Source organism: Mustela erminea, chromosome 2 (genome assembly GCF_009829155.1).
Source record: "Mustela erminea isolate mMusErm1 chromosome 2, mMusErm1.Pri, whole genome shotgun sequence".
Lineage (NCBI taxonomy): Eukaryota > Metazoa > Chordata > Mammalia > Carnivora > Mustelidae > Mustela > Mustela erminea.
In genome coordinates this window covers 103721563-103748181 of record NC_045615.1, presented here as the reverse complement: position 1 = coordinate 103748181, position 26619 = coordinate 103721563, and the positions used below count along the sequence as shown (strand labels likewise).

At 47.3% G+C, this 26619-nt stretch overlaps 1 protein-coding gene across 13 annotated transcripts in view; it reads left to right on the top strand.

Annotated features, from left to right (window-relative positions):
* Positions 1-26619, top strand: part of SLC2A9 (solute carrier family 2 member 9) — a 224030-nt gene that overhangs the window by 91390 nt on the left and 106021 nt on the right. The window lies entirely within an intron of this gene.

Sequence of the window (26619 nt, the reverse complement as noted above, 5' to 3'; positions counted from 1 at the left end):
TGCACATTGTTCAACAGCATGCTGTTTTCATTTACTATAGCTGGGACATCTTTCCAAGATGTTTTGCTTTGCTCTACCTCGCTCTTTCTTTCCTGCATACATATGTGGTTGCACAGTCTTCTGTTTTGGGAAGTGGGAGGGTCTGACTTTGAATCCCAGTTCAACAGCTGACTTGCTGTGTGGCCTTGGCAAGGAGGAAAGCCTCACCCAGGTTTGGGTGGGGAGAGTGGGATCAAGGAAGGCCTCCCAGAAGAGGTGGCCGCTAGACAGAGCTATGTAGTTGAGCAGGAGTTAGGCAGGTGATGATGGGGTTTGGAGAGAAGACATTGCAGAAGGGAGTAACGGAAGAAAAAGCCTGCAATGAGGACTAGCCCTGCCAGTATTCAAGTACCTTGAAGTTCTAGGGGAAAGCCTGTGTGGGGAGCATGAGAGGCGAGGTGCCTGTTCATTGAGCCTCAGTAGACTTCATCCTGGGGGACTGGGGAGCCAAGTGGCACTTGAGCAGGGAAGTGACATGGCCAGCTCCAAGTTAGAAGGTGGCTCTGGCAGAGAGAGTCAATTATCGTATGGTTTCACTTATTTGTGGAGCATAACAAATAGCATGGAGGACATGAGGAGATAGAGAGAAGGGAGTTGGGGGAAATTGGAAGGGGAGTGAACCATGAGAGACTATGGACTCTGAAAAACAGTCTGAGGCTTTTGAAGGGGCGGAGGGTGGGCGGTTGGGGTACCAGGTGGTGGTATTATAGAGGGCACGGATTGCATGGAGCACTGGGTGTGGTGCAAAAATAATGAATACTGTTATGCTGAAAATAAATAAAAAATAAATTAAAAAAAAAAAAAAAGAAGGTGGCTCTAGAGGTAGAGATGGTATATGGACATGTGGACTAGGCAGGGAAGGGCCGGAAGGGAGGGGAGGACCCGGCAGAGACTGGAGAGAGGGACTGAGGCAGGGGTCCTGGGGAGAGAAGGAGGAGATGGAGTCCACAGACTTGCTTCCTGTGTGTCCCACCAGGATGAGGGAAGAAGGGCATGGCCTTCCCACCTGCACTGGAAGATTGGAGGGAGGGAGGAGATGGATCACTGGTACTGAAAAAATTAAATTAAATTAAGTTAAAAAACCAAAAATCAAGGGCAGCATTGTTGAGATCACTGGCCATCATTAAGGGAACTCAGTCTCCAGCCCTTTGCCCTCCGTGGAGGTTTCAGGTCACTCAGTTGATTGGATCCGTGGCATCCAGCCCCCATCCTTAGATGCTTTCCAAAAGTCACTTCATTAACATAAACTCAGGTGTGGCTTAAAGGGGTTTTTATGAATATCAAGACACCTTTATTACGCATATCTCTTAGGAAATTCCAAGGGTTTTAGAAGCTCTGTGTCAGGAATGAGGAAGACCAAAATATATGTTTCTTTTTATAATTCACAATAAGACACTAAGAGCTTAGGTAGGGAGATATAGGGCCCCTTTCTGCCTGAGCCTCAGCGACCCTGACGCTAGCTCCTGACTCATTCAGGGAAGGTTTTGCAAGCTGAAGAGTCAAGCCTGGCAAGATAATGGGAGCTGGATGGCATTTATCACTTAAAAATATTTTCGAGTGTTTGCTGACACTTCTTATTATGTTAAAATATGCATAAGATTTAGCATTTTAACCATTTTTGAAGTGTGTTGTGTAGACCTTTTTTTACTTGACCTGATCCCGGTCACTGAGGAAACATCTGCTCATCTTTCATTATCAGCCCTTTTGGGTTATTATGGTGGCTGTTTTGTTTTTCTCTTTTGCTAAAACAAAAAACTCACACCTTACATTTGTGGTTGTCACATGCGTGATGATTTCTATAATTAATGCGAGCATAGTGGAAACAGTCTCCTTACCCAAGTGAGATCCCACATTAAAGAGACTCTTATTTTAAAATTCTAAAAGTCAACGTTATGTGTGTGACATTTGACAGTGTGTCAGTTGCCAATGGCCAGTGATCTCAACAACCCTGCCTTTGTAATGCAGCCTCCACAACCCCCCACAAAGGATGGGGTTCAGAGAGCTTCCAGGTTGGTGAACATGGACAGTGGTTGGAGAGTGACATTTGGGAGAAGGAAGGAAAGCTCCATGCCCTCCGCATGCCTTTCCCCATGTGTCAAAAATGATGTAACAATGGCAGCCTCTACGCCTTAAATGTAAAAGTGTATTTTATTTATTTATTTATTTATTTATTTATTTTAAGATTTTATTTCTTTATTTGACAGAAAGAGATCACAAGTAGGCAGAGGCAGGCAGAGAGAGAGAGAGGAAGAAGCAGGCTCCCTGCTGAGCAGAGAGCCCGATGCGGGACTCGATCCCAGGACCCTGAGATCATGACCTGAGCCGAAGGCAGCGGCTTAACCCACTGAGCCACCCAGGCACCCTAAAAGTGTATTTTAAAGTCAACAAATAGGACTGTGGTCCTCGGAGTAAGAAAGTAAGCAAACATCTGCCCCCATAGAGGCTAAGCTGTTCTCTTTCAAGATAAGTTCCAGCTCTTCATCACATGCCTCACATCAGCTTTGGGTCCTTCCTGTCACTGGGAGCTCAGGTGGTTGTAGCAAATACCATAGGCTGGGCAGCTTACAAACAAGATAGTTTGTACCCCTCATAGTTCTGGAGGCGGGAAGTCTGAGATCAGGGGACCAGATCTGGAGAGGGCCCACTTCCTGCCTTGTGGGCCGCTGCCTTCTCATTCTGTCCTCAAATGGGGAGAGAGATTCTCTTTTTCAGGTCTTTTTGGATAAAAGCATTCATCCTGCTGGTGGGGGCTCCACCCTCATGACCCAATCACCTCCCGGAGGCTCCACATACTAACATCATCACCTTGGGGCTAGGTTTCAACATGTGAATTGGGGTGGGGAGGCGCAAACATTCCATCCATAACCTGTCCTTCGGTCTTTCTTAAACCTCTGTCTTGTCTCTTCATTCATTGACTCCTTTACTCATTCAACACATTCTTGAATACTGAGTTGGGTGCTGGAGCCGCAGCTTTGGGCATGTACATGAACTGGGTATATTCTGACATTTATGATGTTCGTGGTCTGCATAGACCCTGTAACCCTGGGCAGCTCACCACCTCCGTGAGCCATAGTCCTCCTCGGTAGCAGGCATGCTTCCAAGTCCCCAGGCTCCACTCCAGCATGACTTCCTATGGGGAACATCTCTGGCAAACAATGACACTGTTCCGCATGTCCCTGGAACAGACACCTTACGCAGCAGATACCTGTCCCATGTTGTCATTTCTGTTTGCTTCTGCGTCTTTTCCCTCTGGTAAATCCTGTCTTACTGATATGTATGTACATGAAATCTAGGGGTGGCAAGTTAACTCCCTCATTCAGCAAATATTTGAAAGGTGCTCTGTGCCATGTGTTGGGCTGGTTTTTGGTGGCTGTGCACAGAGGAGATCAGACTAGTCCTTGCCCTTGGGGAATTCACAGGAAAGGCAAGTAACCAGAGATCACCAGCATGATGGGGAGAAGGAAGGTAGGACACTGTCCTAGAGCAGGGTGCCCAGAATGGCTAGTTTTCCTCTAGAAGTGACATTGAAACTCATGCCTTGAGGATTAGTAGGACTTACCCAGGTCAGGCTGATGGAGGGAGAGAGTGGCAGAAGCAAGAGACTGTTCCACGTGGAGGGGAAGGTATAAGTGAAGGCCCTGTCATTTGTCCAGAGCCGAAGCCCCAGGGGGATGGGGCATTGCGAGGGAGAGAGGAGGGAGGCACTGGGAAGGTAAGAGGGGCCACATTCCGAGAGCAAGGACCCCCACATGCCATGAGGTACAATGAAGGGTGGGCAAGATGAGGGGCTTAGTGGTCCTGTGGTGGCTTGGGGGCCAAGCCCCGTCCAGTGAGACCAGCTGCTGCTGTTTCCACACCAGATGCTGGGCTGCAGCTGATAGATTTTCTGATTTCCAGGAGAAGTTAGAATCCCACTATTTATGTTGTATTTCTTGATTTTTAAATATTGGAAACCATTTGGCAAGGAAGGAAAGAAGGGAAGGAAGGAAGGAAGGAAGGAAGGAAGGAAGGAAGGAAGGAGCGAGCCTTCCATTTGTGGGCTGGATCCTGCCTGGGGTTGACTTCTCACAAACCCTGATGGGGAGCAAGAGCACCTGTGGAGGCTTAACTATATTCAAGAGTCCTGAGCAGTCCTCCACAGGTTGAAGTAAGGCACAATGGGATAAGCCATGCACTTGAGAAAAAGAGGCCTGTGTGGCTCAGTCAGTTAAGTGTCCACCCTTGATCTCGGCTCAGATCATGATCTCCTGGTCCTGAGTTCAAGCATGCATTGGGCTCCACACTGGGTGTGGAGCCTACTTTAAAAAAAAAAGACTTGGGCTGCCATGTAGAGAAAATATTTGACCCCAGTCAAACCCAGAGAGACTGCACTGGTCCAGTATAGAGATGGGAGCTTGGATTAGAGTAGTGGCAGTGGGCACAGGAATAAGCAGATGGGTTCGCTTGGTGAGTGGTGGGGCACAGTGTCCAGGGGAGGAGGAATCAGGATAAGTCCTGGTGTCCTGCACATTAGATGCTGCGACAGGGAGTGCCAGAGGAGAAGCAGCTTTGCAGGGAACGAGATGACAAGGTCACTGAGATGAACTGCCCAAGTCACAGAGCAACTTGAAGGCAGAACTGATTTGAAGACCCAGGAACCTGGATTCCCAGTGCCTAGATTCCCAGGCAGGGGTTCACCTGCAGTAACAAAGCTTACAAGCCTGGTGCTGTCCAACGGCACAGTACCCAGGCCCACCACTGGCCCCAAGCCAGCCAAGAAGGTAAGCCATGGCTCCCCAGAGGCTTCTTCCCATCAGTTGGATTTTTCCAGAGTCTTGGACCTGGCTAGAGGATATGTAACTCAGTAGCTGCCTTATTTTCAAAGCCATGCTCCAGGAAGATGGATATTGGGTGTCCATCACAGGGAGGAATGTCAAATGGAAACTTTTCATTGATCTCTGCGGGCACTGATGGTATTTTGGTTACATGAGACCTACAGTTATTTCACCTGAGTGTAAGAATCTCATTTTCTCTGTTTTCATCATATTTCTCATTTACCTTCAAAGACAGAGACAACTGAGCTTGTGAGAAAAAAAAAATAAAAAATAAAAAACCTAAAGAGAGCAGAACTGTGTTTCCATGCAAGCAATTGCTTTGAAATGCAGAGGCTGGAGGAAGTAGTGGGAAGACTTCTAGAACAGACCCCTGGAAGGCAAGACAGGAAAGTAAATGTAGGAATTAACACTTACGCTGCAAATTTAATCAAACACACATCATAGAACATGTGGGAGTTGAACATTTATGTGACATTTTATTTTATGCTTCCAAAGCATTAAAAACATATTAATTAGCTGTTTCTCCTGCATTGAGAAAGAAGAAAGGAACTTGGGTGAAAATTGTAGGCAGAGGTGTGAGAAGACAGGGGCCACGTGGGGCCATCAGCACGTGGTTCATATGCCTGGGGGTGGGGGGCATCCATTCCGGGTGCACTAGCGGGCCAGGACAGATTGGTGGGGGGGCTCCCAGTCCATCACTGGTCTTGGGGCATACACTTCACAGACAACTTACATCCATTTTGTTCTTTTGTAGGAATATCTTGTGCTCAGCTCAGAACATTTGAAAAACATAGAGAAGGAAGTAAAACCACTTGAAATTCTGACGTAATAGGGGAGGCAGTTACTTTGAGCCTTTTGGTCTGTTTCTTTCTGTGTTTCTATATATCTGTTATCCAATAGAGATTAATACTGTACCCAACTTTGTGTTTGGCTTTTAGAAAATCTCCACCATATCAAAGTCATTTCTGTATCTCACTGAAGACTCTTCGTAAGCACACTAGTAGTGTCAGTAAACATTCAGCAGTAACATTGTAAATCTATCAGAAAGGTGCCCTGCGATGTTGTCGTTACTGAATGTCTTAACCTTTGAATTTTCACTGTAAATGATATCAAAACAAATACCTCTTTCATAAATCTTTTTCTTTGCATCTAAGTTCCAGTTAACGTACAGTGTAGCATTAGTTTCAGGTGTACAAAATGGTGATTCAACACTTCCAGTGCTCACCACAGTGTGTTTCTTAACTCTCATCACCTGTGCCACCCATTTCCCCCCCCATGAATATTTTAACTCTTTCCTGTTGACTTACTTGATTCTTCTGATTATGATACCCATTGTGTACAATATGGAAGAATGTGGAAAATAAGAGCATTAAGCTTCTATATTTTACCATTTCTGGATAAAGATTCTAACAACTTTTAATTTTTCTTGCTATTATTTTTAATCGTATAATCTTAGACATACACACACATTTACTTCATTCCATGTATAATTTTCTATATGCTGATTATATTGTAACATTATGTTGTGAACAAGGCATTGAAATTATTTGGCATGATAATTTTAATGATCGTACAATATTTTTTGAGTTACCATGGTCTGTTTCATTGTTCCTTTATTTTCTGGATGTTTGGATTGTTTCCAGTGTTTATTAGTGAAACACTGCAATTTGAGAACTTGAGATGAACAATCCTCTCCATAAATCATTACTCAACTCTCTAATTATTCATGTGGTTTAGTGCCCCAGAAATGGAAACAATAGGTCAAAGAATACAAATTTATTTAAGGCTTTTTTTTTATTATGTTAAGTTCTCCACTGTATAGTACATAATTAGTTTTTGATGTAGTGTTCAGTGATTTATTAGTTAAGTATAACACCCAGGGCTCATCACAGCACATGCCGTCCTCAATACCCATCACCCTATTACCCACTCCCCGCACCCACCTACCCCCTGAAACCCTCAGATTTTTTTCCCGGGGTCCTAGTCTCTTATGTTTCCTCTCCCTCTCTGATTTCTCCCCCTTTGGATTTCCCTCCCTTCCCCTATGGTCCTCTGTGCTTTTGCTTGTGTTCTACACATGAGTGAAACCATATCATAATTGTCATTCTCTGCTTGACTTATTTCATTTAACATAATCCCCTCCAGTTCCATCCAGGTCAATGCAAATGGTAGGTATTCGTTCTTTCTGATGGCTGAATAACATTCCATTGTATATATGGACCACATCTTCTTTATCTGTTTGTCTGTTGAAGGGCGTCCCAGTTTCTCCTGAACTTTGGCCATTGTAGACATTACTGCTATGAACATTGGGATGCATGTACCCCTTCTTTTCACTATATCTGCATCTTTGGACTAAATACTCAGTAGTGCAATTGTTGGGTCTTAGGGTCGCTCTATTTTTAACTTTTTGAGGAACCTCCACACTATTTTCCAAAGTGGCTGTCCACCTTGCATTCCCACCAACAGTGTAAGAGTGTTCCCCTTTCTCCATATCCTCTCCAACACTTGGTGTTTCTTGACTTGTCAATTTGTGCCATTCTAAGTGTGGTTTTGATTTGAATGTCCCTGATGGCTAATGATGATGAACATTTTTTCATGTGTCTGGTAGCCATTTGTATGTCTTCTTTGGAGAAGTGTCTGTTCATGCCTCCTTCCCATTTTTGGACTGAATTATTTGCTTTTTAGGTGTTGAGTTTGAGAATTTCTTTAGAGATCTTGGATATCAGCCCTTTATCTGTAGTGTCATTTGCAAGTATCTTCTCCCATTCTGTGGGTTGCCTCTTAGTTTTGTTGACTGTTTCCTTTGCTGTACAGAAGCTTTTGATCTTGATGAAGTCCCAAAAGATCATTTTTGATTTTGTATCCTTTGCCTTTGGAGATGTGTCTTAAAAGAATTTGCTGCGGCCAATGTTGAAAAGGTTACTGCTATGTTCTCCTCTAGGATTTTGATGGATTCCTGTCTCACATTGACGTCTTTCATCCATTTAGAGTTTATCTTTGTGTATGGTGTAAGAGAATGGTCAAGTTTTTTTCTTCTACACATAGCTGTCCAATTTCCCCAGCACCATTTATTGAAGAGACTGTCTTTTTTTCCATTGGATATTTTGTCCTGCTTTGATGAAGATTATTTGACCATAGAGTTGAGGGTTCCTATCTGGGCTCTCTATTCTGTTTCATTGGTCTCTGTGTCTATTTTTGTGCTAGTACTATGCTGTCTTGGTGATATTGGTTTTTAATAGACTATCTGCAATGCAGAAAATATCTTCTGATTTTTATTAAGCTATTGATGCTTTTCTGTTACCTGACAATCAATTATTAGATGTGTTATAATATTAGAATATCTTATGTTAAGCCATCCTTACCTTCCTGGGATATATCTTCCTTGGGCTTTATGGAATATTTTTATATGTTGTTAAATTTGATTCATTTGTATCTTGTTTAATGTTTATATACTTAGATCCATAGAGGAAATTTGTCTAGAATTTTTTTGTGTTTAACCCATACTTTTATCTCTTTTCATCTTTTACTCTTTGTAGAGTAGTTTCTGTAACATTAGTTGATAATTAAAGCATCAAAAGAATTCACTAGTAAAACAGTCTCAACCTAGTTTTTCAGGAAGAGATTCTTTGAAGAAACTTTATCAGTTTCTTCTTCAATAATCTAATCTTTTTCTCTTGGGTCAATTTTGTTAATTTATACCTTTTCATTTAATTTATATATTTCATTGATGCTTTCAAATATGTGTGCTGCCATACATTCAACTATATAAGTTTTAACATCCTTTATGTCTATATGTTTTCTCATTCACTTTAGTTTTACCTGCTGGATTTTGTGTGCACTCTCTCTCTCTCTCTATCTCTTTTTTGTTTGTTTTGCTTTCTCTTTTTAAAAACAAGATTTCCAAGTGGTTGCCTCTAATTTTGTTATTTGATAGACTAAACTATGTTATTAATTTAGTGCTTCCCAGAGTCATTAACTTCTGCTTTGTTACTATTCATACATTTTTTTCTTTGAACTGAGATTGCCAACATTCTTGCAATTGTCATATGCCACTTCCTCAGTGTGATTGTTTTCTAAATAATTTGTCATTTTGATTCCGTATTCAGAACAATTAATTATTTCAAACAATGTTCTCAGTCCTTAAATAGATGTGACTTTGTTATTTGTCACTCATTGCCAGTTTTGCTTTGTTGTATAAAGAGAAAGTAATCCATTGTGTCTCCCACTCTGTGGCCCTTTTGTGATCCACCTGGGTAAACATTCTATGTTTGCTTAAGGACAGTAGCTCTTTCTTATGCCACTATATCCTATAGACCTGGCATTACCAAATGGTCATATTTCATCCCAATCATTATTGTTGATCTGCAAAATAACAAAGGATCTCATACCAAAGAATTCCACCATGAGATTAAAAAGAGACAAGAAAATGTGATTCTGTAACAGAAGAGTGAACTCCAAACGGAACATCACAGAATAGCTTCAGCTGCAGCATAGTACAATGTGGCGCAGTGTGGAATGGGATGGAGTGGGATGGAGTGGTGCAGTGAGGTGTAGCTCTTGTGGTGTAGGGCATTGCAGTGGGTGTGTGGGTTCCAGTGCCAGATTGCATAGGTCTGCATCCCAGCACCGCCACTCCTGCATGGTGGGATTTTGAGTAGGTTACAAAACCTCTCTGGGCCTGTGTCCTCCCCTCTTCAATGGGATTACAGTGGCACCTGTTTCATGAGGCTTTTGTAAGGCTTGGAGAAGGATATGCATGTCAAACACTTGGAACAGTGCCTGCAACTGGTGCTAAATTGATGTCAGCCAATATCTCATTTAATTCATGTAGCAGTATTTGGGATGAAGTATTATTACTTTCTGTTTTACAGATTAAAATCTCAGCCTCAGATAGGTTTAATAATTATTACCCAGCTGACTGCAGCAGGAAGGCTGTGGAGCCTAAGTTTCCTAGCTTTGAAGCCTGTGACCTCCTTGCAGTAGAACCGAAGTCCAGACTTGTTTTAGGGGAACTCAGGAGAATGTCCCCAAAGCTTAGAGTCCTGGGACAGGGAGCCAGGCAGGGTGGTCCTCTTCCCAAGTAAACCCAAGCCCTGAGTGTGTGGGAGCACTTATTTTCTGTGAGATTTTGATCCAGAACTCTCTGGACCTACCAGCCCTGGAAGAAAAGAGAGCTTGATTTTATAAGAATATACAGGAAACATATTCATCTACATTAAAATGATTTCAAGCCCCAAATAGCCCAATATTCTCTCCTGATAAGAATCATCTTTTTTCTTCAGTGACTTCAAAATCACACCTTTCCTCTTTGAAATGAAGAATCTCATTTTGGGCAACCCAGCTGCTTTCTATAGCTGGAGAAAACATTCAGCTGGGTTGTGAGCCACCACATGATGAATTTCCTTTAAGGGAAACAGGAAACCAGAAAATTGGAGACTGTTACCTCTGCATCCTTCCCTCACTGAGCTCCTCACAGGTTGATGGCCATGCTCCTTCAAATGACATTCAGAGACCCGAACCTTTTCTTTTACATAATTCAGCCTTTCCAAGTGGGGACAGGTCCAGTCCAGTTAGCTTCTGGAGTTAGCTGTCACTCAGAGTCTGCCTCTTTAACAATATGAAAAGGAATTATGTTCTGTGTGGAAAGCGGTAGAGCTAATGTCTGAAAACTGTGATGATTAGGGTTTATTTGGTGACAGGCCACAGCTGTGGTCAAAGTGCTCCCTTTCTGAGCTCCTCAAAGTGTGGTTCTTGACCAGACCAGTTCCTTCCAAATCTGAAATTCTGGGGTGCAGCAGCTCAACCCTCTGTGCTTTAATGAGCCATCTGGGTGCTTCTGCTGCCTGGTCAAGTGATTCAAAGCAAAGCCTCCGAGACCAACACCCAGGTTAGGATCTCAGCTCTACCCCTCACCAGCTTTGTGACTTTGGGCAGGTTACTTACCCTCTCTGTGCTTTGGTATCTTTGTTGGTAAAAAGAGGATAAATGTGCACAGCTCACAGAGTTGTTGTGAGAATTTATGTTCTCAGGACAACACCTGGCATGTGGGAGTCAGTCTTTCAGTGTCAGCTCTGTTTCGTTTCCCTGTATGCACAACGTGTGTGGACACTTGACATAAGTTACGTCCTTCCAGTGAGCCTTCAGAGTTGATTGTTCTCATGTCAGTCTTCCCCAAATAATCCCTTCTCAGATGCAGAATCTCTTTGTCCCTTTGTGGAGTCAAGTGGTCATTCCCCTGCTGGACTTTCCCCGGAACTGAGGTCAGAGATCTCATCTTTGAATCATGCTGGGTCTGACCAAGCCATTGGTGACACTGAGATGCTCCCTAAATATGGAAAGACTGCAAAACCTTCCTTGACCCCAGAATGACAAAGAATACCCCAATTCACGAGTTTTCTTTTTTTTTCTTAAAGATTCCCCCCCGCCCAGGGAGAGGAGGGGCACAGGGAGAGAGAGAATCTCAAGCAGACTCCCCGCTAAGCATGGAGTCCGATGTAGGGCTCAATCTCAGGAGCCTGCAATGCATCCTGAGAACATGACCTAAGCCAAAACCAAGAGTTCAATGTTTAACTGACTGAGCTCCCCAGGGGCCCCCAATTCATGAATCTTCTAATGCTTCTTCACTTCCAAAAATGCAAACAGACCCCCTCGCTCACTGGCTGTGAAGTCTGTGGGCAAGACTCGGGCCACTGAGTACTGACAGTGCTGTGACTTTGGGCGAATGATCTCTTTTGACCCTGAGCTCCTCACTTGCAGTGAAGTTGCCCTGGGGCTCCTGTTTCCTTCTGGTGTGACGGATCATGTGGTGTTGGGATGCATGTCCCTGGCTTGGGAACACTTGAGCCCCTCCGTCAGCTCAGCTGGTATGGTATCTTAGTCTATATCAAGGAAGGTTGGAGGGATACAGAGATAAATTTAATAGTTCTTGAAGCCATGTCATCTGGAATCTCAAAGAAAGTCTTTGAAGCTTGCCTGAACTTTGCTGTCCTGTCTTCAGGACAGCTATGGGGAAAATGAATAGTTGAGCTGCCCACTTGAGTGGGTGGCCTGGAGTGGGTGTTGGAAAGCAGAGAATTCCTGAGCCCACATCAGGAAAGATGAGTGGTTCTAAAGATGGCTTGGCCACGAGACTCCAGCCCTATGACTCCCATGCTGCTGACAACCAGGCTGGGATTGCCTTGGGGTGAAGCCTTGAAGGCAGAGGGATTCAGGAAATGTCAGGCTGAGAGCACGGTCAGCATCATCAGACCTGGGCCCAGAGCTCCAAGACTTGACATGTGCTATGGGCTCCTCTGTTCTAAGCTGGGTCCATATATTAACTCATGGAGTCCATGCATGAATTAGGCACCATCTCTATCATCTCCATCTCACAGGTGAGAACCCTGAGCCACAGAGAGATTAACAAATGTGCTTCAGGGTCACCCAGGTAGCAGGCAGCACAGCTGGGTTTGAACACAGGGTGGTAGAATCCCTACTGTTGCCATTTTGGCCTTGGCCTTTCTTGGGCAGATCCCAGCTCAGTAGAAGCTCTTATATCAAGATGCCCCCAGTCCATGGGCAGCTCTTCCTACCTGTTTGGTCTGGTTGGAGCATGTTCCTATCAACAAATGTTTCTGAACAACAAAGGTGCACCCTCCCTGCCTCCAGGTGTTTGGCCATTATGCCATCATTCCATTCCAAGTGGATGTTGGGAAGACGAGAAGATGGATTGGAAGCTCTGTGATCCACTCATTCCTGCACACATGTGCTAGGGGGCCACATTATCTGCGGCCTCCAGGGCTCTTTGTGCAGCAGAGTGTCCTCATGGAGGGCAGTGGGGTCCGCAGACCCCAGTCTCAGAGACATGCAGTGCCTGACTCTGAGCTGCACAGCTGCTAAGGAAGACGGTGCCCCCAGCCCCAGGCTGACAGGCCCAGCTTTGTCCACAACACCATATAGAGGCCACCTAACAGTTCCTGAGCCCTGATCTGGGTGCTGCCACGTGCCCTCATTCTCTCCCAAATACTCCCTGGGCTAGAGGCTCTGTGCAGGCAAGAGGACTGAGGCCCAGGGAGGCTGAGCAACCTGCAGGGGGTAGAAAATCCCTCACCAAGCAGAGGGGGAGAGGAGAGGGTAGACCGGGCACCAGAATATGCAAAGGGCACCTTGTGTGAAACATGGGCTCTTTCCATATCCCTGGACCTGGGAAGTACCTCGGCTGTCCCTGCTTGACAGGCTAGAACATGGAGACTCAGAGCAGGAACCTTGCCTGGAGCCATCTGGCTGGTAGTCTTGGACATGATCCGAGCCTGGGTAGGGGCAGGCATCGCTAATTTGTTGTAGTGGGTGAGACCCCTCAGTGTTGTGTTCAGTCCTTCATCTCCTGTCTGTGAAGACAGGGGTATGCGAGTCAGCGGTCATCCTGTGAGCAGAAAACGTGCCTGCCAACCAGGGGGCACATAGCAGGTGCCACTGAATAAATGGGTGGAAGTTTCTCCCCTGTTTCTCAGAAGGGTTTCCCAGGTCAGGAACTGTGTATTCTCCACCAGCATTGTGTAGTGTGATCTGCGCAACACACAACAAGTCTATCAGCTGAGATTTCTATGATTTATACCCATTTTGCAGAAGAGCAAAACTGGTCCCAGTAGAGTTTGGAGAACTTGCCCAAGGCCACACACTAGTAGGAGTTCTGGTCAGCACTCAGGACGCCAGCCCAGGAGCCCTGGCTCGTATCACCCTTCCATAATCAGGACTCTTAGCCCAGGGCTCCCTCCCTTTGGGGAGCTGCTGCCCAAGATGCAGTGTACAAAGTTTGGGGTGTTCAGGAACACTGGATCCAGATCTGGCTTGTCACTGGGCACCCTCTAATGTTTACAACCAATAGGAGCCCAGAGTCTCCATTTGGATCATTTGGACAAACTCTTAGTGTACTCATTCATTGGAGAGACATTTGCTGAGTGCCTACTGTATGTCTGACACTGTTCCATGCTCTATCCAGCAGTGGACAAAACAAACCAGGATCTCTGCCCTCATGAACCTTGCATTTTATTAGAGGACATAGACCAAAGACAAATGAATATATGACATAAAGCAGAATAAAATGGGAAGCCAGGGGAGGGTGGTGATAGAGGCTGCTTTAGACAGGATGGCTGGTGCAGGGAGGCAGGCCTCTGGGGCTGAGTGGAGTAGGAAGCCAGGGAGTGGCTGAGGCAGATTCCTGGGAAGCATGTCATAGCTCTTCTCCAGAGATGCCTCTGCTGGAACACTTTCCTGACCTGGCTTTTCCCCTCTCCCTGCTGCTCCTGCCATCTTCCTCTAAATCTCCCTCTTATTCAACCTCTTTCTCCCTTTCTCCCCTTTCCCTCACCGAAGCCCCCAAATTCAGGCCCTCCTCTCTCCTCCTCTGGGCTGCTGCACACAACTCAAATCTGTAACCTCCTGTAGCCATATAATTCTGATCAGCTCATTTTGGTCAAATCACCCGGTATTTACTGAGTGTGCATCATGTACCAGGCCCTCTCCTAAAGATGAGGGCTATGAAGTCCCACCTGCACGGGGCACATGGAAGGGACTGCAGACAGTGGGGGCCTGTGTAGGAATTCCAAGGGTGGGAAGACCAGGGGAGCAGCCCCAGTGCGGTAGAGGAGGGCCAGGGAAACCTTTTGGAGAAGGTGGTGTCCTTCCTGACCTTTAGGGTATGACTGGGTAGCCAGTGGGGAGGATCCAGGGGGACACTGTCCCAGGTCAAGCAAGCAGCCTATACAAAAAACCCAAACCAAGAAGACTGAGAGAGCGCTAGGCACGTTAAAAACCTGACAGTGGCTCAATAAGACTGCCAGGGAGGCCAACAGAGGTGAGGGGGACAGGTCAGCTGGGGCCATGTGCACATTCTCCCCAGCACTCCTTGCTCTTGTCATTTCAGTCCCACCTGCCCAACCACCTTCCTCTGGCTGTGCTTTGCTGGAGTCTCACCAGCCCCTCCGCAGAAGGGCACAGAGCATGGTGGAATGCTCCGACTTGGAATGTAAAGTTGTAGATTTCCTACCCCTGCTGTTTTCTAGCTGTCAACTTGGACAAGTTCCTGCTGCTTTCTGAGTCTCAGTTTCTATATCTGTAAAATGGGCACAATAATGCATACTCAGTGGGGTTAATGTAATCTTTGAAAGACATGCTGTGTGTAAAGCACTTATCACTATATTCTGTAATAGTTGCTGTCTGGCTGAACGGTGGATCCTGTGTCCACCAAATGAAGCCCAAATTCCTCAGTGTGGCCTCCAAGACCCCCACATTCCATTCCAGGGTCCAAGCCTAATGCAGCTAACCTCTAGCACCATTCAGCTGTCCACACTTTCCTGAATGTCTTCTGCTCTTCCACCATCCTGTATTCCTCCTGCCATCCCCTCTGCCTAGCACCATTGATTTTCTCTTACATCTTTCAATCCACATCATTTAGCCTTTAAGATAGGCCCAGCTCCAGCAGTTACAAACTCTGAAAAGGAATATAATTTAACAACCTTTCTGAAAATAGAAACAAGCTAAACATGAGTTGAGCTTGGCCTGATGCTCCCAACAAAAGCTTTTCCCTCGCTCTGCTGAATTCCCATAAAAGTGTTTTCTGGGCCTTTGGTCTGATAGGGCAACATCGGGACATGCCCTTTCTTACTGCTTCCCTCCGACTTCATATTGACTGCAATCCCTTCGGGGGCCAAGCCTCTCTGCTTCGGATTCGCCTTTTCTTTCCCTGCACTGCCTGGTGTGGATGGACATCACCGATCTTGTTGACTGACTGAAGAAGGATTTCATTGGGGAGGTTAAGTGGCCTCTTTTATTAGCTTAATTTGATGGAGGGCACTCAGGGGCTGGTGAAGGTAGAGCTTGCTTTCCAGGCTGACGGGCGTGCTCTGTGTCTTCAGTGCCAGTCGGTGCGGTTTCGTAGAGGCTGAGAGACTTGGTAGGCTTAGGGCCCTGGGGAAACGCAACCCAGACACCATACTTCCATAATTAGATGAGGCAGATGCTGCTTCTGGCAGACTTCAAGTCCTAATGTTGGAACCATAAGATTCCTCTCACATGTAACTTGACCTCTGAGCCTCTCAAACAGCCCTTGCTGATCACAATTCCTTCCTATGCTTTGAGCACTGAGGGGAGAGTATCACCCTGTTAGCCTGGGTCCCTGTCCAAGAGAGCTTGGTGTTGGAAATAACAGTAATTTGAAAGAAATCACCCCTGAGAGCTGTTCTGGTAAAAGCTGCAATAGGAAAGTAGTTGGAATTCATGGCCTCAGTGTGTGACACCGGGAGTCGTGCAAGCTTTGCCATCCAAGCTTGTTTCTTTTACCTACTACCCTCTCCCAGTGAGCATTGCAAGACCAGCACTTGTCCCCAGTGGTTAGAACACTGCGTCCCAGGTACACAAGCAAGAAGCCAAGTGTCTTTACTTTCCCACGGCCCACTCAGTCCAACCCAAGTTCACACTCCCTGGGGCCAAACAGAGTCTCCTGTGAAAGGTTTCCTTGGGCACTCGCTTCCTTCTCCGGGTCATATTTGGACCCTAAGGCCTACACATGCTCTGCTGTTTCTCCTAGTGTTTCTTCCATGGCTCCTTCTGTCTGGGAGGGAATTGGCTGAGCGGATTACACTTGCCCAGCCTCCTACCCAGTCCAGATGTCCTTGTGGTAGCAGGTGGTTCTTCCAGTGATAGATATCCTCTCTCTGGCCAGCCAGGCTGAAGGACCCTTGATGTTGTCTGCAGCTGTGACTCTTGGGGGCCAGTCTCCTTAGATGTCCATATAGCCATCTCCTACATGAAGTTCTGCCACTTCCACAGAGCTTTAAGCAAAAGAAGGACAGTTTTCAGCTCATCACAGAAACTATACTCTTGTGTTCTTTCTCAGTTCTGAAGACTCAGATCACTCTGTTTTCTCTTATTCTTTCCTCTCAAACAATGCCTAGACTTTCAGTTCCTGCCTGTTCTTTCCTTGGAAAGCCTTGAGTGGTTCAGAGTCTGGATCACAAAAGAACAAATTTGGGAGTTAGGAAAATGTTAACCTTCTTTCCATCAGAAATGAATATGTTTCTCCAGAGCAGAAACATACATTCTGCCTGGGCTTTCTCATCCTGCTAGTCTGACTCGTCGATGATTCCTGTTTAACTCCTGATCAGCACACCCTCTGGAAGCTGTTTTGTTTGGTTTTTTTAAGACTTTATTTATTTGAGAGAGTGAGAGAGAGAGAGAGAGAGAGCATGAGTGAGGGGCAGAGGGAGAGGGAGAAGCAGGCTCCCTGCTGAGCAAGGAGACTGACGTGGAGTTTGATCCCAGGACCTTGGGACCACAACCTGAGCTGAAGGCAGACTCAAGGGACTGAGCCACCCAGGTGCCCCAGGGCTAAGTTTTGACTGAGCGTTATCCAGTAGCCCAAGCACAGTTCACCAAAAGAGAGCTCCATGTGCTCCTGTTGGAAATAGAGTCACCCCAAGTCTGTCCTCCCCACCCCACCCCCCACCAGATAAAACACAGCTACCACCACAACAGGAAACATTAAAAAAGAAATAGAAATTACATGGACATGGGTTCCAACATCACCCACTCACTGGCAGTCCTGGGCACGTCCAAGGTGCTACTCCCTGTCCTACTCAGAAAGTGACGAGATAGAGGAGCACCTGAGTGGCTCAGTCGGTTGAGCATCCGACTCTTGGTTTCAGCTCAGGTCATAGTCTCTGGGCTGTGAGATTGAGCCTCACATCAGGCTCCACGCTCGGCTTTGAGTCTGCTTGAGATTTTCTCCCTCTGCCCCTACCCCACTTGTGCTCTTTCTCTAATAAAATAAATAAATAAATAAAATCTTAAAAAGTGACAAGACAGTGAACACCTGTGGGAGTAGTCCAGCTCAGGAATAGATGGTCAGAAATTAGCAAGACAGGAAACAACGTGTGTTGGAGAGGATGTGGAGAAAGGGGAACCCTCTTACACTGTTGGTGGGAATGCAAATTGGTGCAGCCACTTTGGAGAACAGTGTGGAGATTCCTCAAGAAATTAAAAATAGAGCTTCCCTATGACCCTGCAATTGCACTACTGGGTATTTACCCCCAAAATACAGATGTAGTGAAAAGAAGGGCCATCTGTACCCCAATGTTTTTAGCAGCAATGGCCACTGTCGCCAAACTGTGGAAAGAACCAAGATGCCCTTCAACGGGCAAATGAATAAGGAAGATGTTGTCCATATACACTATGGAATATTATGCCTCCATCAGAAAAGATGAATACCCAACTTTTGTAGCAACATGGATGGGACTGGAAGAGATTATGCTGAGTGAAATAAGTCAAGCAGAGAGAGTCAATTATCATATGGTTTCACTTATTTGTAGAGCGTAACAAATAACATGAAGGACATGGGAAGATGGAGAGAAGGGAGTTGAGGGAAATTGGAAGGGAAGATGAACCATGAGAGACTGTGGACACTGAAAAACAATCTGAGGGTTTTGAAGGGGAGGGGGGTGGGAGGTTGGGGGAGGTTGTTGGTGGGTATTAAGGAGGGCATGTATTGCATGGAGCATTGGGTGTGGTGCATAAACAATTCTGTTACGCTGAAAAGAAATAAATTAAAAAAATAAAAAGGAATAGATGGTCAGGGAAGGCTTCTTTGAGAGGTGGCATTGAAGGTGACTGGTTGGAAGGAGCAGGCTTAGAAAAATGGGAAAGAGGTCCAGGCCAAAGGATGGCAAAGGCAGGGATTAGGAAGAGAAAACATAGCTGGGGACTGGAGTGAATGGGGAGGGTGGTATGAGACAGAGGTCAAAGAAATAGATAGGGGGCAGATATGGTGAGAAAAATGGCTTCAAATCTTTTGCTTCTGGGGCACCTGGGTAACTCAGTCAGTAAAGTGTCTACCTTCAGCTCAGGTCAAGATCCTGGGGTCATGGGCTCGAGCCTCACACCAGCCTCTGCTCGGTGGAGAGCCTGCTTTTCCCTCTCCCTCTGCCACTCTCCCCGCTTGTGCCTGTGCTCTCTCTCTCTCTCAAATAAATAAAATCTTTTTTAAAAATCCAACTTTTTCTTCCCAAAAACCCACAAAAAGTTTTGTTTCCATCCATGATTAACCCTCCAACTTTAAACCATCAAGAAACAGACAAAATATATGAAACTGGTTTTTAAAATTGGGCAGCAGTCAGTGCAAGCCAGCAGTTCTGAGAGAAGGGAAACAAATAAGGGAGACCCCACGCCTGCCTCAGCAGCATGATCAGGGGGAAATGCTGGAGAGGAAGGAGATACTGAGAGGAGAGAGACAGAATCAACTCTAGATATCAGCAAAACACAAATACAAAAACAGCAGGCGATCTATTGCATCAAAAATCAGGCCATGGCATTCCTCAAAGTATTCATTTAGAAGCTGGTATGTCTAGAAGAAACAACAGAACTGGCCTAGCCAATCTTCTGATTGGGCTGATGAGGGAACCATGGGAATGACTTGCTCAAAGACACAGGACAGCCCAGGGGCAGTAATGACAGTCAGTCAGTCAGTTATACCAAAATCGGGCATAGCACCAACTCCATGACAGACACATTCCAGGCGCTTTGCACATATTGACCTATGTCATTACAACAATCCTGCCGAGTGAGTTGATCGGCATCATACCCATTTTGCAGATGAGGAAACTGAGGCACAGAGAATTTCAGTAACTTACCCAGGGTTTCTCTGCCAATGAGCAGCAGAGCTGGGACAGGAATTCAGGTGTCCTCAATCAATGACCCACCACTTGAATAGGGGATTCAGTGGCTGCTCAGGGCAGCCAGACCCCTCAGCCTGAGACCTCCAGCCCCCACACTGAGGCCCTGGACCCCAGCCCTGCAAGTGTTCTCACGTGCAGTCAATGTGCTGCCGGCCAGTGATCTCTGATATAATCAGCTTCTCGGCCACGTTGGGCTCCAGCAAGAGAAATAGGCACAGGGACAACATGAGCCCATTGCCACATTAAAAGGGGTGTAACAGAGGCCCGTGCCAGTGGAGCACCATCAAGGGATCCTTTAATTCTGCCTGCAAGTGTCCGGGCAGGCCTCACAGGGAGGTCTGCAAGGATGAAGCAAGAATTTGCCAAGCAGGTCAGAAGAAGTCAAAGGTCTTCCAGACAAAGGGAACTGCACCCTCAAAGGCTCAGAGGTGTCAGAGACCAGGAGCTCTCTGAGAGAGCCTGGAACCCCTGGGGATGGGAAGGGTCCAGGGAAGGAGCTGAGGCTGCAGTGCTGGCCACGTGGACCGCCTTGAGTGCGGGCCTGAACAGTATTAGCCTTATTATTCTGGTAGTTTCTTTCCTCGACAGGGTGTGGCTTCTCCTGAGACTCCCAGACGCAGGCTATGCTGGTGCTGGCTGGCCACCTTCGCTGGTCCAACCAGCCTTTTCTCTCAGACCCCTCCACCCACCTGCCTGCTTGTGGGGACGCACAGCCTGCGAGTGGGGACGCCCCTGTGCTGAGGGGCTGGTGACAAGAAGCAGTGCCAGAAAATAGCCCTTGGCTTGAAATCTCTGTGCTTTCTTTGGGTTTGGTCTCCTAACATTTAAGGTATTTGAAAGATAAGGAGAAATAGTGAGGCTCTGAAAAGACCCTTTTTCATAAAAAACAGTAATACAGAGTGGAGCCTCTGCTCATTCGAGTGCAACAGGCACCCAAGGGGCTGGGAAGATTGGCCTTGCCACCTGCGCCTCTGTTCCTGCTGTTACTGCCCTCCGCCTGGCCCCGTCCTTCAGGACATGCGCCCGGGCTGAATGAAGCCAACGTGAGTGAGCTGAGGAAAGGAGATCCTAGCAGCACTCTGGAAGTCCGGGCTCACACCCTACATGAGCTGAGAGCCAAGGGCATTCGGGTGTGTGTGGGGGTTAACTCGATGCAGCCTACATCCCACAGATGAGGAGACAGTGCCCTAGATAGAGGGGTGCCATGCTCCTCAGTGCGCTCAGCAGAGGGCCACCAGGGCTGTCTGTGTCCAGAGTAGGAGTACCAGCTAGCTGGACAGAGGCCCTGGGGGGAGAAAGCAAACAAGGAGAAGGGGCAGTGGCTGGTGAAATTCAGTTTCAGTAGGGGCCGCTGGGAGCATACCAGCTCCTAGACTTCCTGTGTGGATCTGAAATGTGAGTTTCGTATACTCAACCCAGACTCCGTGTCAGGCTCAGGGCAGCGGGTCTAACCTCAGCCCACTCTTCGATTAGGATGGGCCACCTGCACTGGCTCAAGACCACAGCAAAGGGGAAAAAGAACTATCTCTTGGCTCCCACCTGTGTACCAGGCCCATGCTTAAGATATCTCTATCACCCCCAGAACAACCTGAAAAATAAGTGTTCATCACCGTCCACATTTTCTAGCTGAGAGAACTGTGATTCTAGAAAGAGGAAGTCATTTGCTCAAAGCCCCATAACTTGTAAGGAGAAGAACCAGAATTTGAACTTGGAGCTAAGTCCAAAGCTGAACAGAGCTACAGAAAGGAAAGACTGGCATCCAAGATCACAGAACCCTTGGTAACCTGGGCTGCTCCTTGGCCTTTCATGCCTCACGGGGCACATGGGTGGCTCAGTGGGTCAAAGCCTCTGCCTTCGGCTCAGGTCATGATCTCAGGGTCCTGGAATCAAGCCCCACGTTGGGCTCTCTGCTCAGTGGGGAGCCAGCTTCCCTTCCTCTCTCTCTCTGCCTGCCTCTCTGTCTACTTGTGATCTCTAGCAAATAAATAAATAAAATGTTTAAAAAATTTTTTTTAAAAAATCATGCCTCACACCATACAGAGGCCCTAAATTGAGGTCAGCAATAGGAAAATGCCATTCACATGGATGTCCTTATGCTTTTAAAGCCTCAGAACAAACCGTATTTGTCTCCCTTTCTTGAGTTCCACTCGGAGGACACTATCTGATGGTAGATGGCCCACGGTGGGGAAGGTGGAGGAGGTGGCAGACAAAGGCATGGTGTGAAGAGTCTGAACAATGAGACCCAGAAACCAGGATGACTCAGCTAGAACACAGAAGGCTGACAAAGGGATTAATAATGGGCTTCAAGTGCAGAGAGCTTTATTTAGAAGAAAATGGGGCTACCTACCTAATTCTGCAGGAAAGAGAAAGGCGATCTCTGTAAATGTAAAGTCAGGGAAGTCAGGTCTACCTAAGCAAAGTGCAACTGAGGAGTCCCTTCTGTTCATGAGGCTAGCGTGGGGGTTGAGAGTGTCGTGCTGGGTACCATACCACCTGGGGTTAGTCCCCGCTTGGCCATTTCGAACATGTGTGACTGTGTGCATGAGTTAACTTCTCTGTGCCTCAGTTTCCTCAACTGTAAGATACGGATGAAGGCAGGGGTATTGAGAGGATAAAACTGAGTTACTGTGTATGAACCAACCACCCAGCAAATCTGAATGCAGTGGGTGCCAGTCCCTTGCTGTAGGTTGGCTCAGAAAGGTACTCCACAGGACCACAACCTTTTAAAACTGCGTGGATTTCTCTCTCTTACATGGAGAAGGGACAATCTTGGTTTTATGGAAGATCTTGCTGCAGGATCCACTGTTCTCTCCACCTCAGTATTCTTATCAGTACAATGGGAATAGTAGCTTCTAACCTTACCATCCCATACGACTGCTTGAAAAACTAAGCAAGGCATAGGACAACAAAACCCTTTGACAAGCAGGAAAATGTTGTAGGAAGGGGGGCAGGGATCTGGCCTGTCTTAAAAAGCAATTATCGGTCACTACTCGGGTGCTTCCTTCACACCTAAAACTCACAGCAGCTTTCTGAGAGGTGAGTGTTATGCCCTTGGAGGGTAATGTCAGTATTATTTCTCACACAGGAAAGGGCAGGAGCCCATGTTCTTGAGATCCCTATTATTGTTCTGTTGAAATAGAATCAGAACCTGAATACATACAAGAATAGTGATTCTAGAACAATACGTTTGCTACAGTGATTTGAACGATAGTAGCCTGGATTGGGCTCTGTAGGGTCAGATGGTATTGATTTCTGCACGACCTAGAGTGGAGATAGTGATAGATGGACCCATCGGCAAGGCTGTGTAGACACAGCTGGGCACAGATTCCCCCCTCCAGGGCTCTGTAAAGCTGAGGCCATCAGGGTCCCTCTCTGAAAGGTGGTTATAGGGATGGCAAGGTCAAGGGATTCCATGCACTTTTGTGATTGAGACTGATGCCCTTGGAAGACCTAGCTCAACAAGAGAGGGGCATTCACACATTTCCCCCAGCATCCCTTCTGCAGGTGAACACATTTCCACACTGTTTTTCCTTATGGAATGGCTGCCCTAGCTCCTTGCCTTGATGGAATCCCTGACGTTTTGGTAATAGCCAGAGCCATCGGAGCTGAGCTGGAGTGATCTCTGATGAGTTCTGTATAGGATTCTCTCTGGAGAAGCAGGACTGGGGTGAGCCCAATATTATCTGCATATAACTTCTCTATTCATTCAACAGCTACTGTGAGGGAAGGTGATGGTGTGATGTCAGGAATAATGTCCTGGAAGGAGACCCATGTAGGAATCAGAAGAACCAGGCTTTCATTCGGCTGCACCCTGCCCCGGTTTCCCACCTGACTTTGCATCAGTTTCCTGACCTTTCTGGGCCTCAGTTTTCTCTTTTACTTATTTCTATATATATTTATCTTTAGACTTGATTTTTTTTTAAAGATTTTATTTATTTGAGAGCCAGAGAGAGCACGAGCAGCAGGAGAAGCAGAGGCAGAGTCGGACTCCAGAGCATGGAGCCTGATGCAGGTTTCGATCCCAGGACCCCGAGACTAAAACCGAGCTGAAGGCAGACAGATGCTTAACCTTCTGAGCCACCCAGGTGCCCTATGGGCCTTGGTTTTCTCTTCTATAAACTGGAAATTGTAATAGTATCTCAGAGGGGAATATTTTTTATGGCATTTGGCCCTTTAATAGAATACCATTTGGGAAGTTAGAGCATTGAAAATACTAAAGTACTTTAAAAGCAGGGGTGTGTGTTATTTCACAGTTCCGTCTCCAGCAGTAGCACTGCTGGCCTGTGCCCTTCATCTCACCCAGCCTGCACTCAGTCAGCAAGCTTTAATTGGACACCTGCCACGTGCCAGGGGCTGGGCTGACACATGAAAGAACACGGCAGGGCGATGGCCCTGAGGAGCTCACTCTAGTCAGAGAGACATACCCAGAAGGAAATCCATCGCTACACGAAGTAATGAGAGCTTTATTGGAAGTCTGTACCTGGTGGAGATGTCCTCTATGGGTGGGAACGTTAAACATGGAAGGATAGGTAGGTGCTATGGGTAGGGGGCAGGCATTCCCCAGAGAGGAAGCAGGCCGTGCAAAGACATGGCATCAGCAGGTAGAGTCAGGGAGGCTCTTAGATCCTATGGGCAGGACCAGAGCGGAGGCGCCTGCACCCCTGTCCAGCCTGCATCAGGGCAGGCATCCTAGCAGGGTTCTGATAAGACAGGGCTTTATACCCCTGGCTGAGAGATTTAGACTCCACCTCCAGGGCAACGGGAAGCCCCTGAAATGTCTTAGAGAAGTAACTTGGAACACCACAGGTACCTTCCAAAAGGATCGCTCAGGCTATGAAGGATGGAATAGAATGTGGAGGATTTGGGGACAATCGAGATGCTGCTGCATGAATCCAGGTGATCTGTGGGAAGGGGGTCCCCTAAGGCCAGTGCTAGCAAAAGAGAAGGGGAGGGAATGCATGAGATAAAGACTGAGAAACAGCTAGTGGGGCCACGGCAGGGCAGACGGCCAGTCAGATGGCAGTGGGAGGGCTGAGGGCCAATGGCAGGCATGTAGACATTAAGTTTCCAAACTGGGTTTCTGGACAGGTGGTGATCAAGTGTCAGGACTGGGTAGCTTGCGAGGTCAGAGACCCTGTGCTTGGATGTGGAACCAAGAGTTGTCAGTGGAACTGCCACCGAGCACCTGGCATTAGAGGAGCCCCAGGCAAAGAAGAGAGCTGTACATGGACATTGGGATGCTTGGGTCCACAGGTGTGTCCTAGGTCGGGTTCCCCAGCAAAGAGACCCTGAGATGGAGGTCGGTGAGCAGGAAGCTGACTGGGAAGTGTGCTCAGCTCATACCTGCCAGGGAGTAAGGGAGGTGACCCTCAGCAGAGGAGGGAGGTGAGCTGCCCTCAGTCATGCAGAGACCTTGGCCCAGCTCTGGACCTCGGAGGGCCCCTCTGATTGTCCCACTTTCAGACAGAGGAGGAGGGGCAGGCCTTTGTGTCCCCACGTCAGCCAGCCCCTGGAGCCAGCCAGCCTCTGGAGCCCCCAGCCTGCTCCTGGGGAGGGGTGGGCAGGCTTGGTGGACAAAGCGTCTTCCAATGGTCCATTCTGGGGAGATCCAGCTGTGGTCCCAAGGCCAACAGTACTCCTGGCAGTGGGGGATGAGCTCCTTGGTTCTGCACTCTGCACCATCATCCCCTGCAAGGGGAGGGGATGTCCCGGGCTCTCAGTGCCCCTGGAGCCCCCTGGGGAGCACGAACAGCCTGGCACCCAGGCCACGCTTCCAGGCCAGAGAACCCAAGATTTCTAAGTAGGGGAGACAGTGGGCATCAGTAGTTCTTAAAACTCCCCAGGCGATTCCAATGTGCGGCTAAATTGATGAGGCATGGCCCTGTGGGAGCACTGGAGATGAACAGAAAGAGAGCTGGGTCACATCGCCAGGTGCTTGAGGAATCTGGAGGAGAGCCAACAGAGCTGGCCTGGGGCTTAGAGAGAAGTGGGAGCCCACAGCAAGAATCTTCCTGGTGCCCTGCCAGTGTGTGTGGGGGGGGGGGGTGGTGGACGGGATGGCCCAGCCCCTCTGAAATGTGCCTGGGATTGCCTTTAATCAGGTATGCTGAGGGGATAGACATGGAGACACTGCTTTTTGTTTTGTTTCCCCAAATTTATTAAACAAATGACAAAAATGAGAATGAAGTCCCCAGCCTTTTCTATTGTAAAATTTGGTGTATTAGACATTTTCAATAAAATATTTTATCTCTAGTATTAAATATACACACAGAAAGAACGGAAGGGAACTGGATTAATCATACAGGCCAAGCTTGTGAGACTGGGTTAGTCAGGTGCTCACGGCAACTTTCCATGCAGAAGGGGGTGGTGAGCATGAGGGACTGGGCCTTGGGCTTTGAGGTGTGTGTGGGGAGAGTAGCAGGTGTATGGTCTGCACTAAAGAGACACTGCTTTTGAAAGAAGAGTTCATTGTTCACAGTTCCCAAATGCAGGCCCGAAGCCACTCCACACAGGGCCCCAGGAGCAAGCACAGGGTCCCTCAGGAAGTGGAAGGAGGGAGGGGAGAGCAAGGCCTAGAGCCTTTATTTTGGTTTTGGCACCAGGTATGGGCAAGGCAGGGGAGACGAGCTTGAACAAGTTTAGGGCTGCATAGTTTGAATGATTTCAGGCTCGCTCTGGGCTGTAGGGGCCATCTAGCTGTCTGGGACCTGACCTTTGGGGAACTTAGGGCAGGAGAAATATTGGCTTATGTGTGACAGTTGGATAAAGGAGGTCACTGCAGGTGTGGGCTCTAGCTGATTTGCTTATGGAAAGCATGCTCTTGGCAGGTTGTTTCCAATGACCAGACTCAGCCACCCCTGGGAAGGGCAGTCTCTGCAGGATCAGTAAGGACCGGGATGCCAAAGCATCATAAAATACAGAAAATGAAAAGCATAATTAATAAACCTGCCCCGTGGGCTCTCAGCTTGGAGATCACAGTGGGCTAGATTTCAGTAGCAGTACCCCGTGGGACTTAAACAACAGCACACGGTAGCCTTGCCCCTTGATTTCTCGGGGCTGCA